The 14,160-nt window shown below is 43.8% G+C and overlaps 1 long non-coding RNA gene across 1 annotated transcript; it reads right to left on the bottom strand.

Annotated features, from left to right (window-relative positions):
- Window positions 1-7,651: 7,651 nt before the first annotated feature.
- LOC113843054 (uncharacterized) lies at window positions 7,652-13,937 on the bottom strand. The gene is made up of 3 exons (XR_011807903.1): window positions 13,808-13,937; window positions 12,959-13,023; window positions 7,652-9,467 (listed from the first exon to the last, which is right to left on the bottom strand). It is a non-coding gene; the product is annotated as an uncharacterized lncRNA (long non-coding RNA).
- Between the last annotated feature and the right edge of the window lie 223 nt (window positions 13,938-14,160).

Raw genomic sequence — 14,160 nt, 5'->3', positions numbered from 1 at the left:
GAGCTGGAGAACGTCTTGTGGGGAGATGACAGCCGCCTGCAGTGCGGTGTCATCAACTGGCTGCTAGCAGAGGTGTCCTGGGACCTGACAGCTGACCAGGTGAGATGGTGCTCTTGGAAGGCGATGGGAGCAGCCTGCCAGGTGTTTGAGGGAAATGCGGAGCAGCACAGCCAGGTTTTTCTGGCCTTGGGACCCAACAGAGGCTCCCCAGTGGCCCTGAGGGATCAGGCGGCTGGGGAGAAGCCTGCCTGGGCTAGGCAGGGAGCAACAGCTGGGGAGCTGCTCGCCTTCCTTCCCCAGGGGACCAGAGGTGGCAACCGCCCAGCCCCACGTTGTGTTGTGGGGGAGTAGGGGCCATCTCCCCAGTGCCTCCAGCTCACAAAGTCCACTCGAGCTGAAACCCCGTAGCCGGTGCTGGCTGGTTCGCAGATCAGGGGATCGCAGGATGGCTGAGGCTGGCAGGGCCCTCTGGGTCCACCTGCTCCAAGCCCTGCTCCAGCAGGGCCACCCAGAGCAGGCTGCCCAAGACCGCGTCCAGGCGGCTTCTGAAGATCTCCAAGGAGGAGCCCCCACAGTGTCTCTGTGCCACTGCTCCGGCACCTGCAGCTGTTCAGCCCGTCCAAGTGCCTCAGCCTGTCTCCCAGGGGGCAATTCACCTGAGCCTCTTTTTCAGGGTGGGACGGAAGACACGAAGGTGGCTGCCAGTGACGTTCTGGTGGCTCTGGCCCGCTCCCACTTCAGCTTTGTTCTAGCCGAGCTCCTGGCCCAGCTGAATGCCCCTGGGAAGATCTCCAAGGAGTTCGTCCTCATCACTGTGGGCAAACTCCTCAGCACCAACGGTACGGTCCAGCACCGCCATCCTCCCTCCCGCTTTGGGCCAGGCTGGGATAGCTGGGATAGAAAGGGATCCTTCCCCTCTCCACGCAATCCGTGCTGAGCTGGGGGGCACCGTGGCTGCAGCGCCTCCTCCCTCGCTGCCAGTGCCGGCTGGGGGCTCTGACCGTGGCCACTCTCCATTCTCTTCGCAGCCCTGGGCCATCCCAAAGCGTTGGGGGCACCTGGAAAGGGTGGGTGAAGGCCACGCAGTTTCTGTGGGCTGGAAGTGAACGTGCCCGGGAACTCCTGGGTCCCTTTACTGCCTTCCTGAGCTTTCCTACCGGGTTCATGTGCCCTGATGGGCAAAAATTTGGGAAGGGAAGGGCAGGGGCTGCAGAGGAAAATGCTGGAGACTGTGAGGAGAAGGTGTCCTGTGGAGGACAGAAATGGTGTGGTGTTGTCATTGAGACAGGGCAGGGCCGCGGGGCCCTGACATCTCGCTGGAGCACAGCTTACTTACCAGGTAACTGCAGAACGCATACTGCATCTGGGGACTGGTGTACAGCCACTGCAGGAGAAACACTCTCTGTGGGATTGTACATAGTAGGAATCTCACCCTATCAAAGCAAACGTCAACCAGTAGGTAGGCTGTTGAGGGATTTTTTGAAACAGCAGAAACCCCATGCCTTGCTGTAGCTGAGCAAACCAAGCTACCAGGGCAACTATGAGAAGTTCCCATGCCAGTGTTCCCACATCGCCCAATTGAGGAATTCAGAAAAATATTGTTACCAGTTGCTGGCTTCAAGGACAAGGTCTACGTGACTGCTAATCACAAGGGGGTTGTTTTCTTGTAGTTGTTTGTCTGAGTGCTTTTGACCAATAATCTTGTGTGAGACACTGTCCGCCCCTGTTAAGTTCACTATAAAAGTTAGGCTATTCGGGCAATAAAATGGAGCATGATCTGACTCTACTGGTGTCTCGTGCTTTCGGCTGTGCTTCCTGCAACATATGGCACCCGAACAGGCTGAGACCTGAACAGGCCGAGACCCGGACTCGCTGAGACCCAAACAGGCCGGGAGCCCGGAGCGGTGCCCGTGGGAGCCGCGGAAAACGCGGGAAATTGAAGTAATCGCGGTGCAACGTGGTACATCTGAGATCAAGTTGCTACAGGAGACCAGAGGCATCAGTGGACAACAGCAACCGACCCTCACAGTGTCACGAGTTGGCACATAGCAGAGGGGCGAAGATCAGGACCCTGCAGCCTGTCTGACATAACCATGGAGGCAGCGGTGGCTGTGCTGCTTCTCTCTAGCATTCTTTTTTATGAGAGGTTTATCTTGCAATGCAAAAAAGACTTCGTCCCCAGATCGGTGTTATAACTATGTTTCTGGATAACATTGCATGGGAATCTTAGATCTCCATCTAAGAAAATTACTGATCTTAGAATGGGTCTAATTTTCATAAAGTGCAATTTATCAAGCCTTTGAAAATAAAGTTCCTCTCAAAAATGACCAGCGTGAGATCAGGAACCATCTTTAAAAAAAAAAAAAAAAGTGTGTTTAATAAACTATTATAAAGAGTGAAGTAAATGGAAATAGCATTGACTAGAATAACATTAATTTCTAGTGCTTCTAGATACTGTTGTTTATTGCAGATTTCATTTTTGTATTTTAAGATTGTTTGTATTTAAACCATAGCTATTTGGAGATAGTTTGCCCAAAATTTCTATTTGGAAAAATCTCCAAATGAGTTGTAAGGACATGTGTTACTGGCTACTGTAATGCTATGCAGATGTGGAGTCAGAAGCTATGAAATCCTAGCTGAGCAAAAGGTTGGGAATAGAACATGAAAATTAAATATATATAAAAATACAAACATTGATTTACACATTTTTTGCAGTGTTTAAAAGTACACAAACATGTCTGAAGATATGTGCCTTTACACCACATATTCATAACCTAAGACATTTCTGGATTAATTATTTTCAACATTTAAGGTTGAAATATTTCTCTTAAAATCTGTTGGTTTTGTGATAGTTGATAGAAAAGCTTGCTTGAATTTCTTATTTGTTTATATATATAATCAAAATTGGATAAATGGACCAAAATATATTTCCTCTCACACTGCAGCTACGGCTATCAAAGAAAGGTACCTACCTTCAGGCCAAGTCGTTAGGACCTTTAAATATATACAGTGCTTACTTTTTCTTTCCAGTGATTCATTTATTTGTCCCTCTCCAGCCATCCAAGTAAGGTAAAAGGATGGATTATACAACTGGTCTGAATGTCACTAACGAGAACTATCTACAGAGCAAGACTGAGAGATGGCCCAAAGGATGAGGCAGCAAAGGTTGCAACACTCCCTGCAGTGCGACCTTGTTCAATTATGTGCACTCCAACAGAACAGGATAGCCAACAGAAAAATGAAATATTCCTTCATGTGCAATGTGACTGCAGCTTTCCCCTAGACCCCTAGCTCCTGGTTGAGGCTGCGGGATTAAGTAGCACTTTGTGCCTTTCAGCAGGCGTTGTTGTGTGCAGGCACTGGACACAGCTTGCTGAAATGAATGTTCTTGGTAGGGACCTTATATTTGCATCCACTCTTAACTCTGTGAGGCTAAACAGATTATGCTTTTTCTGTGCCTTCTCACAATACAGGCCTTCTTTTCTGCTGATCATCCTGATATTTTTTTCTCTTCTTCTATTGCATAGAAGCTCTAGAGCATAGTTAGACAACAACTTTATGTCTGAAATAGGCTACACACAGATCTTCTGTTCCTGAGAAATAGGCAAATTGTGTGCCCTGAAAGGTTAGGTACTACTCTTTTTGGTTAGAATTAAGAATACTTTTCTTCTGTGTGTTATCATAATGTATTAACGTTCACAGATCAGCAGAGTATTAATTACAAAACTATCCATGCACAGGACAAAATTAGAGATCAATTAATTCCAAACTTATTATTAAAAAAAAAAAAAAAAAAGTGAAAAATAAAATTAATAAAAATAAAAGACTTCCATCTCTCCTTCCCTCTCTTCTTTCCTCCCTCCCTACCTCTCTCCTACCTTCCTCTCTTCCCATCCACAAACCTGCAAATAAAAAAAAAAAAGGAATAAAATTGTCAGAAATATTGGTGTATTTAAAATTGCATACTGTAGTTAATGCTCCTCCTTTGGATTGTTTTGACATGACAAATCTGCTTAGCTATTTTTAAAATGACCTAAGTTCTTTTGTTGTTGTGGTGGTGTTGTTGTTTAATTTTATTTAGGAATTAGGTATTTCCTGCAACACTTTTTAAATATATATTTTAAATATTTAATGATCCAATTTTAGACCCTCTTTGATTTTAATGCAAATTTTTAAATGCAAATTTAGCTGAAGGAATCCAGCTGAAGGAAGATTAACTCCATCTCAGCTCATGAAAATGTGCAACTGCATGTCTCATTTGAATCATGTATTTAAACCTCATTAATTTTAATAACATTTATGCATACTTGTGTGCTTCTGGATGTAGTTTCAAAGTGTAATTTCTAATGGATACATAAAAATAATCTCCTAATATCTTTCCTTTTCCAAGCTTATATTCTCTTGTGTGAGCAATTTCATTGGGAAAAAATAAAAATAAAAGTAGCCAGATGAACGTATATATACATTGTATATATATGTATATGTACTTAAAACAAGTTTGCAATACACATAATTTGTCTTTAAATTGATTTTGGTATTTATACTTCCAGTATAGGCAAAGCTTGCATACTGTTGGATACTGTCTGGAATATTGAGCTCAAAGCTGGATAGAATGGTTATCAGACTGGAATGAGTATGTAAAGTTCAAAAAGAGGAAATCTAGGACTTGATACAGCATCTGCTAGACCTGATTCTGTTCCCAGACAATATTCTGTCAAACATTATAAATACATGTGGATTACGTCTGCTTTTTACCAAATATAGGCAATATTTTTTTCCCTTTGCCTATTCAATTGGAAAATATGTGGTGTACAGTAGAGACAGATTTTCAGCATCATGTAGAAACCATGTAGCTCAATCCCTGCTTTTCTCTGATAATAGTAACAATTTAAATTGTAATGGCTTATAAAGAATAAATCAGAAACTAGATTGTGTGCCATACTAAACAAGTTTTGGTTGGTTTGATTTCTCTAGGGCATACTAAAAATTAAGCATCAGGATTTAAATATCAGCCCTGTAAATATGTAGTTTAAATGCTAAAATATATTTTTTAATGCAGCTTAAATGGACTTTCACCAAATGAATAATGTTTGAAAATATATAAAAAATTGAAATGAAATTATTTTTTTGAATCTGAAGGTCCATAAACTTATAAAACTTACATTTTGACCTCAGTACAATGTATCCTCATGCTATTTTTATAATACTGTAATCAGGAAATTAGAGCTCTGATGAAACTCACAGTACTGTAAAGTATGGAATATAAAGTCAGTGCTGTTGCTTATCCCAGTTTTATATTAAGGTTTTGTACAAGTTCCAGTCTATTGACTTTACTGAAGGTTCTCCAAGTTTACACCAACACAAATGAGGACAAGTAAGACCAATAGCCAAGGATATCTATTCCTTTTACAGTTAGGCAAAATATTTGTATTTTAAACAAGAATGTTTTGGAAGTGTACTGCACCTAGGCCTGGATTATTCTCAAACAGTTTAACATTTATTCAGAAATGACTTATTTAGAGTGTGCATTATTTGGAAGCATTCCATGTAGTTCTATAATAATAATAATAATAATAATAATAATAATAATAATAATAATAATAATAATAATAATAATAATAATAATAATAATAAACATACAAAACTTAAATTCTAGGTACTAGATCATACTTACAATTTAAAATACGTTTTAGGAATAATTGAGATGCTAGACATTTCTATTCCAGATTGGCAGTTAACTGCCATGCATCATATCTCTGTATAAAGTAGTTCTAAAGTAATTCCTAAGAGGTTGCTAGAAAGAGAGAAAAAGAAAGTGCAACACTTTAAATAAACCAGTCCCAGCAGCTGCAATTTACAGCTACTGGCTATTCTTTTTGCAGTGTAAGCACACTGAATATATTGTGTGAGTGAGTGTGATTTCTTTTCTATAAGTAGTAGATAGATCAGCATCAAGGACATAACTTTAATTCAAAAAAGCATAGTAATGTTCATATACTGATTACATCAAAGTCCTGAATAGACGTCTTTTAAAGGATACATTTTTGATGTTTAGCTTGAAGCGTATCAATGCTTTCTAAATTATTCTGGTGACTTTATTATATTATTTATTATATTTGGATATCCTGTCTCCACTGATTCTTGATCTTAGAGGATTCCCAAGCACAAACCAGATGTGGCTTTATGCTTGTGCCCGTGTGTTTTGGAGTAGGGCTACTATAGATTACGCAAACTACATTTGGAAATATATAATATCTGAATAGGAATATTTCAGATTTCACTCATTTCTTGTTGCCTGAATATCTGAGCAATTATTACAGGGTTTTCCTTTCCCCTAATCCCACAGGTTATGCTAGCTGTAGTCAACTGAACAGTTAGGTCAATGGCTCACGGTATTAATTTTAATCTCTGTTCTGTAAAATTGCTAAAATGATGCCTGGTTCAGTTTTGGCTTGATACATCCAAAATTTGGTCATACGATTCCCATGCACAGCTTTGGAGTTAGCACTGGACATGTGCCATGTCCCACAGGCAGTGTGGATGCAGTTTCCCTGATTTAGAGGATTAAGGGCTATTCTGTGTTAGCAATTCAAACAGACCACATAGTTGACCTCAGGAGTACAGAACAGAACCTGTTGCTAGTTTACCAGCAGAGATTTAGCCACAACGTCCACCCCACTTTGTAGAGTATCATAACTCAGATCCCCACCACAGCAGTGGCATAGGCTTCTCTATGGAAAACGTCCTCTCCTGTGCTGATTCTTCCTGTTGGGAAAGGTGATCAAAATTTCTGTGTCCTAAAAATAAACCAGAAAGCTCATGTAAATAACAGCACAAACTGCAGGAGAGATTTATAATTCAAGTTCAGTATGATTACTGAATTACCATTCTCAATTTCCAGACATCCTTCCGTTAGACTTTTAAAGACAATTAATTTGTTAAAATCATTATAATCATTATTTTTGCAAAGGAATTACACTGGCATTTTTAGCCACTTTCAGTAAAAAAATTATATGGGATTGTTTCAGACTCCCTGATAACTACCTGTTTTGGCACCTTTGCTGACATTCTCAGTGATGCTGCAGACTGAATGACTATGAAGACTAGTGTGTACTTTATCCCCTGCAGGAAAAATTTATGTAGGCAGAATATAATTATGCTAATCTAAATTTGGCCTAGACAGCAGAGTTAACATTAGTTTTCCTGGTGGGATTTTTTACTCCATAAGAATGAAATAATCTTTCATTAGATACTCTGGCAATATCTACATACTCAGCAAGAAGCATGGGTATGTACTGAGGCATAGTACAAAAGTTTCAAACGGAAAAATAAGAAAATTAGAAACACTCTTAATAGTCTCAGTGGAACAGATTCCCAAGGGAACTCCATTCAAACTGGCCTGTCTACAAATATTTGTTAAAAAATCCAACAGTTCAAAACACTCATATACATCACTAAAAACTATCAAACGAATAATTTAGAATTAATAACCAATCAGTAAAGAGCTTTAACAGTTCAGTACCCTATCCTCCTCTCCTCTCCTCTCCTCTCCTCTCCTCTCCTCTCCTCTCCTCTCCTCTCCTCTCCTCTCCTCTCCTCTCCTCTCCTCTCCTCTCCTCTCCTCTCCTCTCCTCTCATGGAGAGCTGTTGAAACAGCTTGTTCTGGATGCCATCTCCAAGCAATTGTTAAGATAAGAAGGTTATGAGGAGTAGTCAGCATGAATTCACCAAGGGGAAGTCATGCTCGACCAACCTTATTGCCTTCTATGATAGCTTCACCAGCCGGGTAGACAGGGGGAGAGCAGTGAATGTCATCTACCTTGACTTCAGCAAGGCTTTTGATACTGTCTTCCATGACATTCTGCTAAAAAGCTGAGGAAGTGTGGGATAGAGGAGTGGACAGTGAGGTGGGTTGGGAACTGGCTGACTGGCCAAGCTCAGAGGGTGGTGATTGGTGGTGGCACAGAGTCCAGCTGGAGACCTGTGACTGGTGGTGTTCCCCAGGGGTTGGTGCTGGGTCCGGTCTTGTTCAACATCTTCATTGGCGACCTTGATGAGGGGATAGTGTCTGCCCTCAGCAAGTACGCCGATGACACAAAGCTGGGAGGAGTGGCTGACATGCCAGAAGGCTGTGATGCCATTCAGCGAGACCTGGACCGGCTGGAGAGATGGGCAGGAAGAAACCAAATGAGATTTAATAAGAGCAAGTGTAGAGTCCTGCACCTGAGAAGAAACAACCACATGTATCAATACTGTCTGGGGAACGACCTGCTGGAGAGAAGCTCTGAGGAGAAGGTCCTGGGGGTCATGGTGGATGAAAGTTTGGCCATGAGCCAGCAGCATGCCCTGGTGGCCAAGAGGGCTAATGGGATCCTGGTGTTCATTAAATGGAGTGTGGCCAGCAGGTCAAGGGAGGTGATCCTCCCCCTCTACCCTGCCCTGGTCAGGCCTCACCTGGAGTACTGTGTCCAGTTCTGGGCTCCCCAGTACAAAAAAATTATGTTTGCACTGTACTAACACAGAACTGAAATATTTATTTGCTTTATACTTGTCGGCCACTGCCATCTAAGTGTAGACATGCTAATACGAAAGCCAGTTTCCATGAACTACACAAACAGGGCCAGATTCGATTATGTCCAGCATCCGTGCTGCTCTGAAGGTAACTGGGTGTCCTCTGGACAGGGAGATTCTCCCTACAGTGTTAAAGGCAGACGAATATCAATACTGATAGTGAAGGAAACCCTAAGAAGCAGTGCTGCCCATGTTAGAGTTCCTGCTTTTTCCCTCCCTGCCCTTAACCTCAGATTTCTTCCAAGCAAGCCCAGGAAAAGAGGTCAGACGTGTGCTCTGCACCTTGGGCAGCCTTTGAGGCAGGGACACCATGATCCCATGTCCTCCTTTCTGTGTGAGCTAGCAAGCACGTAGCACTTTGCCACCCTGCCCCACTCTGAAAACTGAAAGCAGCACAAAGATCCAGCTCTCTCAGCTGCCTTCCTTCTAAAAGCTTTCCCCTTCTCTCCTGATCCTCAGGGAATGCCCATCACAGCCATTAACTTCTTGGGCCTGGTTGCTCTTTGTTCCATCTTCATTTCTGACATCATTTCACCTCTGCCAGAGCATCACAGTGCAAATCCCCAGCGGTTCTCCACGCTGAGAAGCCTGGGCCTTGCCACGAAGGAGGCTTTTAGGTGCAGGTGGACACGGGGCACTGGTAGCAGAAGGAGGCTGGAAGCAGCAGGAGCAGGGATGAGACGGGCGACCCGCAGACGTGTCGCTGGGGCAGAACTGGGGCAGTCACCAGGGTGGCAGCCATCACCTCTCAAACCATCTGCTAAGGAAGGCAGCCACTTTTTGCCACCAAAGCAGACCAAGGGAATAGATGATGAAACTCAGCTGTGGTCAGAAGCTCCATTTCATGAAGGTCTTTGCATCCTGAAGTTTGGCCTCATTTGCTATCTCCAGTATTCCTGCGGGGATAAAAAATTCACTGCTTTCAGGTACTGCCAAGCCATGCATGTCATTCTACTCTTACCTTTCTTTGAGACAGAAAACCAAATAAAATGTTTTTTTGCAAAATATAGTGTTCTCTACCACTAGTGAAGCGTGGTAGAGATCAAGAGATTTATTTCTAGATCACTGAAAATGCTTCTTTCCACAAAACTTCAGCTCTGCAAACCTAAGAACCTCAGCATCTGTTTATATTTTCAAAGAAAAGGCATGTTTCCACCCCAAAGGCATGGAGCACTTTGAAAACATGAATTGTACCTAACCTAAACCCACCACTCACACACTTGTGCCCGACCAAATAAGTTGGTGCTGCTGTAGAATAAACACAGCCTGTTTTGCAGGCTCAGGTCAGGCAGAAGCTGTGTGTGTTCACATCCACACAAACTCTAGCATAAAACAGAAGTGTTGGGGCTTGGACACGTTCCCAGCTGCCTGTGAAAGGTCTGACCCGGCAGAGCAGGACCTGCACAGAAGGAAATTTTGCTCCAAGAAATGTCGCCATTGCATGGACAAGGTTGGGAAAAATTCTGCTTTTAAGGAAAAAAAATAAAATAAAATAAAATAAAATAAAATAAAATAAAATAAAATAAAATAAAATAAAATAAAATAAAATAAAATAAAATAAAATAAAATAAAATAAAATAAAATAAAATAAAATAAAATAAAATAAAAAAATAATAAAATAAAAATCCCTTGTCCTGCATCTCTCTGTCAGTAGATGGCTCTGCAAGCCATGGTGTTGCCTGGTTAACCATTGCATCGTGTGCAGAGCTAGGGTGGAGGTTTGTGTCCTTGTGCAGTTCTTGCTTTCTGCTTGGGGAAATTTGGGGTACCCCAAAAGCACAAAATAGCCCAGGTTTTGCCCAAGCCTTGTTCTTCGTGACATCTTTCCCACTCTGGTCTTGGTTCTTCACAGACATCCTACCCATCCACTCCTCCCTGGCCATCCAGCTTGCAACCAGCACATCACCCCATCATATCCCACCTCCTCAGCGCTCAGATGCCTTCATGGGACTGCCGAGGGCACCAGCAGGGCACCACTAACTCAGCAGCCCTGAAGCTCTCCCCTCCTGCCCACCCCATGCCCTCTGGCTCCAGACACACCACATTGGAGACCCTGCACTACCAGGCACTGCACAGGTTAAGGCAGCAGCTGCCCTCTAACATGCTGCAGAAAACACAGCACAGAAAAGAGTGTTTCATCATCTCTTCTCCGTGGCTGATGCCGTAAGCCTCTAGAGGTTCATTCTGTTTGATTTATTTTTTTTCCCCTAATCTCGCACCTAGAATTTCTCTCTCTCGTGGCCGCACACGGTCAAAAAGAGCATCAAATTTTATAGATGATACATTTAGCTTCAGCATGCACGTCAATTTAAAAGGCATGCTTATGGAAATCTGAACTTGGAACAAGCAGGGCTGCATGGAAAAAGGAACGTCCTTTCCAGCTCCAGCCTTCTGCAGCAGATTGCTATGGAGATATCAGGGAAATCTGTCATGGGTGGCAAGCCTGGGGACCTGGGGAGTTTAAATCATGTAAACGGTTCATTACCTACACAGAAACATCCAGGCTGGGCATGAGGGGTTGCAGCTTTACCTGATATCTAGAAAAATGGCCTCGTTCTCTAATATCCTGGTACTTTGCCTGTAACAGTGCTTTGTGTCCTCTCCCTTTACAGCTCAGGGTAGCATTAAAATAATCTGTGTAGTTGTGTGGGATGGAACCATTCCTTCACTGTCTTGTCCTGAAGAAACCCAGAAAAATCTCATCAGCCTGACCTGCAGCGAGCTGCCCTTTGCACAGCCCCTGGGTGGGGAGCTCGGCCACAGCAGCAGACCTGGGCTGAAAGATGTCCCCTTCCCATATCCAGCCCCTTCTGAGCCTTTCCATCCCCACAGGACACACATTGTTCTGCCTGTGTGGGCATTTCCACACCTTAAATGGGTGCTACAGCACCGTCACTGTCATATTTTGCTGAATTTCTTGAAATCCTGCTGTCTTTGCTCCCCCTAGTTCCACTCTCCTATTTATTTTCCGTATGTCTGAGTGCTGGCGTTTATGAAAATAAAGCCATCGAGAATTGAAACAAGAGATTTTCCTACTTGAATTTCCACACAGAAAACCCCTTTCCCTTGAGCTGCCCTTGCAGACATTGGTGGTAATGTGCCTGGTGCTGGGGGTAACCTGTATGCACCGGGGCAGTGCCAGGTTCAGCGGTCACTGCATAGCACTGTTCAGGAGGGAAATGTAAATGGCTGCAGCCTATCTTCCCAGAAAATAAATAAATAAATAAATATCTGCATCAATCTACAGGGTCCCTGCCCTGCTTTACAACTCAATCCCATGCCCTCGGTGTAGGGTACAGATCCTCAGAGGGATCTGTCCATCCGCACCTTGGCTGGACTATGGGATGGGCACCTCAGTGCCAACCTGCCTTCGTGAGCAAGTTTGGTTGAAATATAAGGCTGTGAACTGGAGCAAGAAAGGCACCACGTGCCTTTCCATCTGCCCTTGCTGCTCTGCACTTGTGGGAGGCACGATGGCTCAGTTGGGCAGAGAGTGTGTTGTGGATGAAATTTTAACACGGGGTTGATTTAGCAGCAAGTTAAAATTCATTAATACCTTTATGGTAAATCACAAATTAAATTGGGTGATTTTTTCCTTAGCAGCACTTAATCATCAGTTAATCATTAGCCTACTTAACACAATAATTCAATAGTGCTTGCTACAATCAAAACATCGACTTCATTAAAATTTGGAAACGGCAAGGCTCACGGAAGACTTATTGCAAGGTATTGGGGATTTCTAAACAACAAGGTGTTGGGGATTTCTACACTTGCTTAGGACTGATAATTATAGGACCGTGAGGTGGTTGGCTTTAGGTCAGTAAATTTCCATCCTGGCCGTAATTCAGGCTGGTGATTCCTGTGTTGCCCACCACCCGTACAGCTCCAGCACCTCCCAGATGGCACAGTGCTGGCACGCAGGAGGGTCATTAGGGGGTGCCTGCGGTCCCATCTCACTGCCCCTATAAAACAACAGCAAGCCTGAGATCCCACAGCTCATGTGTACCACCGCAGTTTGTGTGCCATAGGAGCCCAGCTTGCAGGGGACATCTCATGAGGTCCAGCTCCTCACAACGGTCTGGTGGTACAGGCTGCCTACCTGCAAGTGTAGGAATGAAAGGGAAAAGCTGCATCTGAAAGAAATGTTTGTTCACCCCTTGGCAGTCTCGTTCCCAGCCTTATCTGTACCTATGTGCTCTGCCAGGCTCCTGGCAATTTGAGGCGGGCTTTATGTCATGCCCCTGGATGGTATGACATCAGTTATTCCTTCCCCTATTCCCCTCCCTCTGACCTCCATCATTGACCTCCTTCAAAATTTGACATCAAATTCAGACACTGGAGCCTGTCACTATAATAAATAACAAACCCAGCAGCAGTCTGCACTTACCTATTGTATTGAGCAGAAACGTCTGCCATGCTCTGTCCTGGCAGCTCCCCCTCCCCTGCAGAGCCCTGAAATCATTGAGAATCCAGTTACTTTTAATCCAAATGCTGCCAGGTATCTTGGAAACCAGATTTATCTTCAAAAAGCTGCTGTGTTTCCAAAACAAAACTGTGCAGGATTTTAGTTCTGTTCATGTTGTGATTTTTTTTTATTTTTTTTTTTATGAGACTTCCTTCCAGATCTGCATGAAAATAACTCTGCAGATACCAGCCTAATGTGAAGGAAATTGGGCTGCTCTGGCATTGTCAGCTCTCTCACCTCCTGTCTGTCATGTCTCTGGTTGCTGAGACGTGGAGGAACCTCTGTGCCAGCTTTAGGAAACATTATGCCCATTTTGCAGAAGAAGCAAGGTTGTAGTTGAGGACATCGAGGCCTTATGGTAAGCCAATGCTCAAGACTTTACATTTATTTCTGTTGCATTGCTCCCAGCAGCTTCCTTCCCTTCTTCTACAAAAGAAAGGATGGGATCCTCTTAAGGTCTTCCCATGGAGGAACCTCAACAGGGCAGTAGCACAAACATGTGACCCTCTTGGGGTATAGGGTAACCCAGGCTGCCAAAAGGGATGTCCCATGCAACACCTGCTTAGCCTGAAATGGTGCAAATAGCTCCAGGCAACCAAATATCCCCCTTCCTTAAGTGACAGGGGTATAACTGGCACCAGTCAAAAAGCTTTTGTGGGTTTTGTGAAACATCATGGAGAGGGCAGTTTTCTTGAGAGAGGTGACTACCTAGGGGCTGTGAGCTTATGTTTTTTTGTAGGGAATTACTCTCTGCAGCAGGGAGATGCTCACCCTGCAGCAGCAGAAGACACGGATCCAGGTCAGCAGAGAGCAGATGAAGGTCACCACTTCCTTAGGGTCCCTAGGAGGGCTCTGGGCGCAGAGCTGCTAACTCCAGCACCAACTGATTTTACCACTGCATTGAGAACAAAAATAAATATCGTTGCTGGTGAAAGCTGAAATTGCAGAAATTGGTGGGATAATCAGTACCAGCAGTGGCAGAGCAGTTGTGCTGTGGCTTGTAATTCTTCCAACAGCAAAGGATGAATGTCACTCCGAGCAGTAGGATACACTGGGGAATAAGGACCAGAGGCAGTGCATATAGGGTAGGAAGTGTGCATAGAAAAGGATTCAGGGGATTTAGG

Source organism: Anas platyrhynchos, chromosome 3, assembly GCF_047663525.1.
Source record: "Anas platyrhynchos isolate ZD024472 breed Pekin duck chromosome 3, IASCAAS_PekinDuck_T2T, whole genome shotgun sequence".
Taxonomy (NCBI): domain Eukaryota; kingdom Metazoa; phylum Chordata; class Aves; order Anseriformes; family Anatidae; genus Anas; species Anas platyrhynchos.
This window is presented reverse-complemented; position numbering and strand designations above follow the sequence as displayed.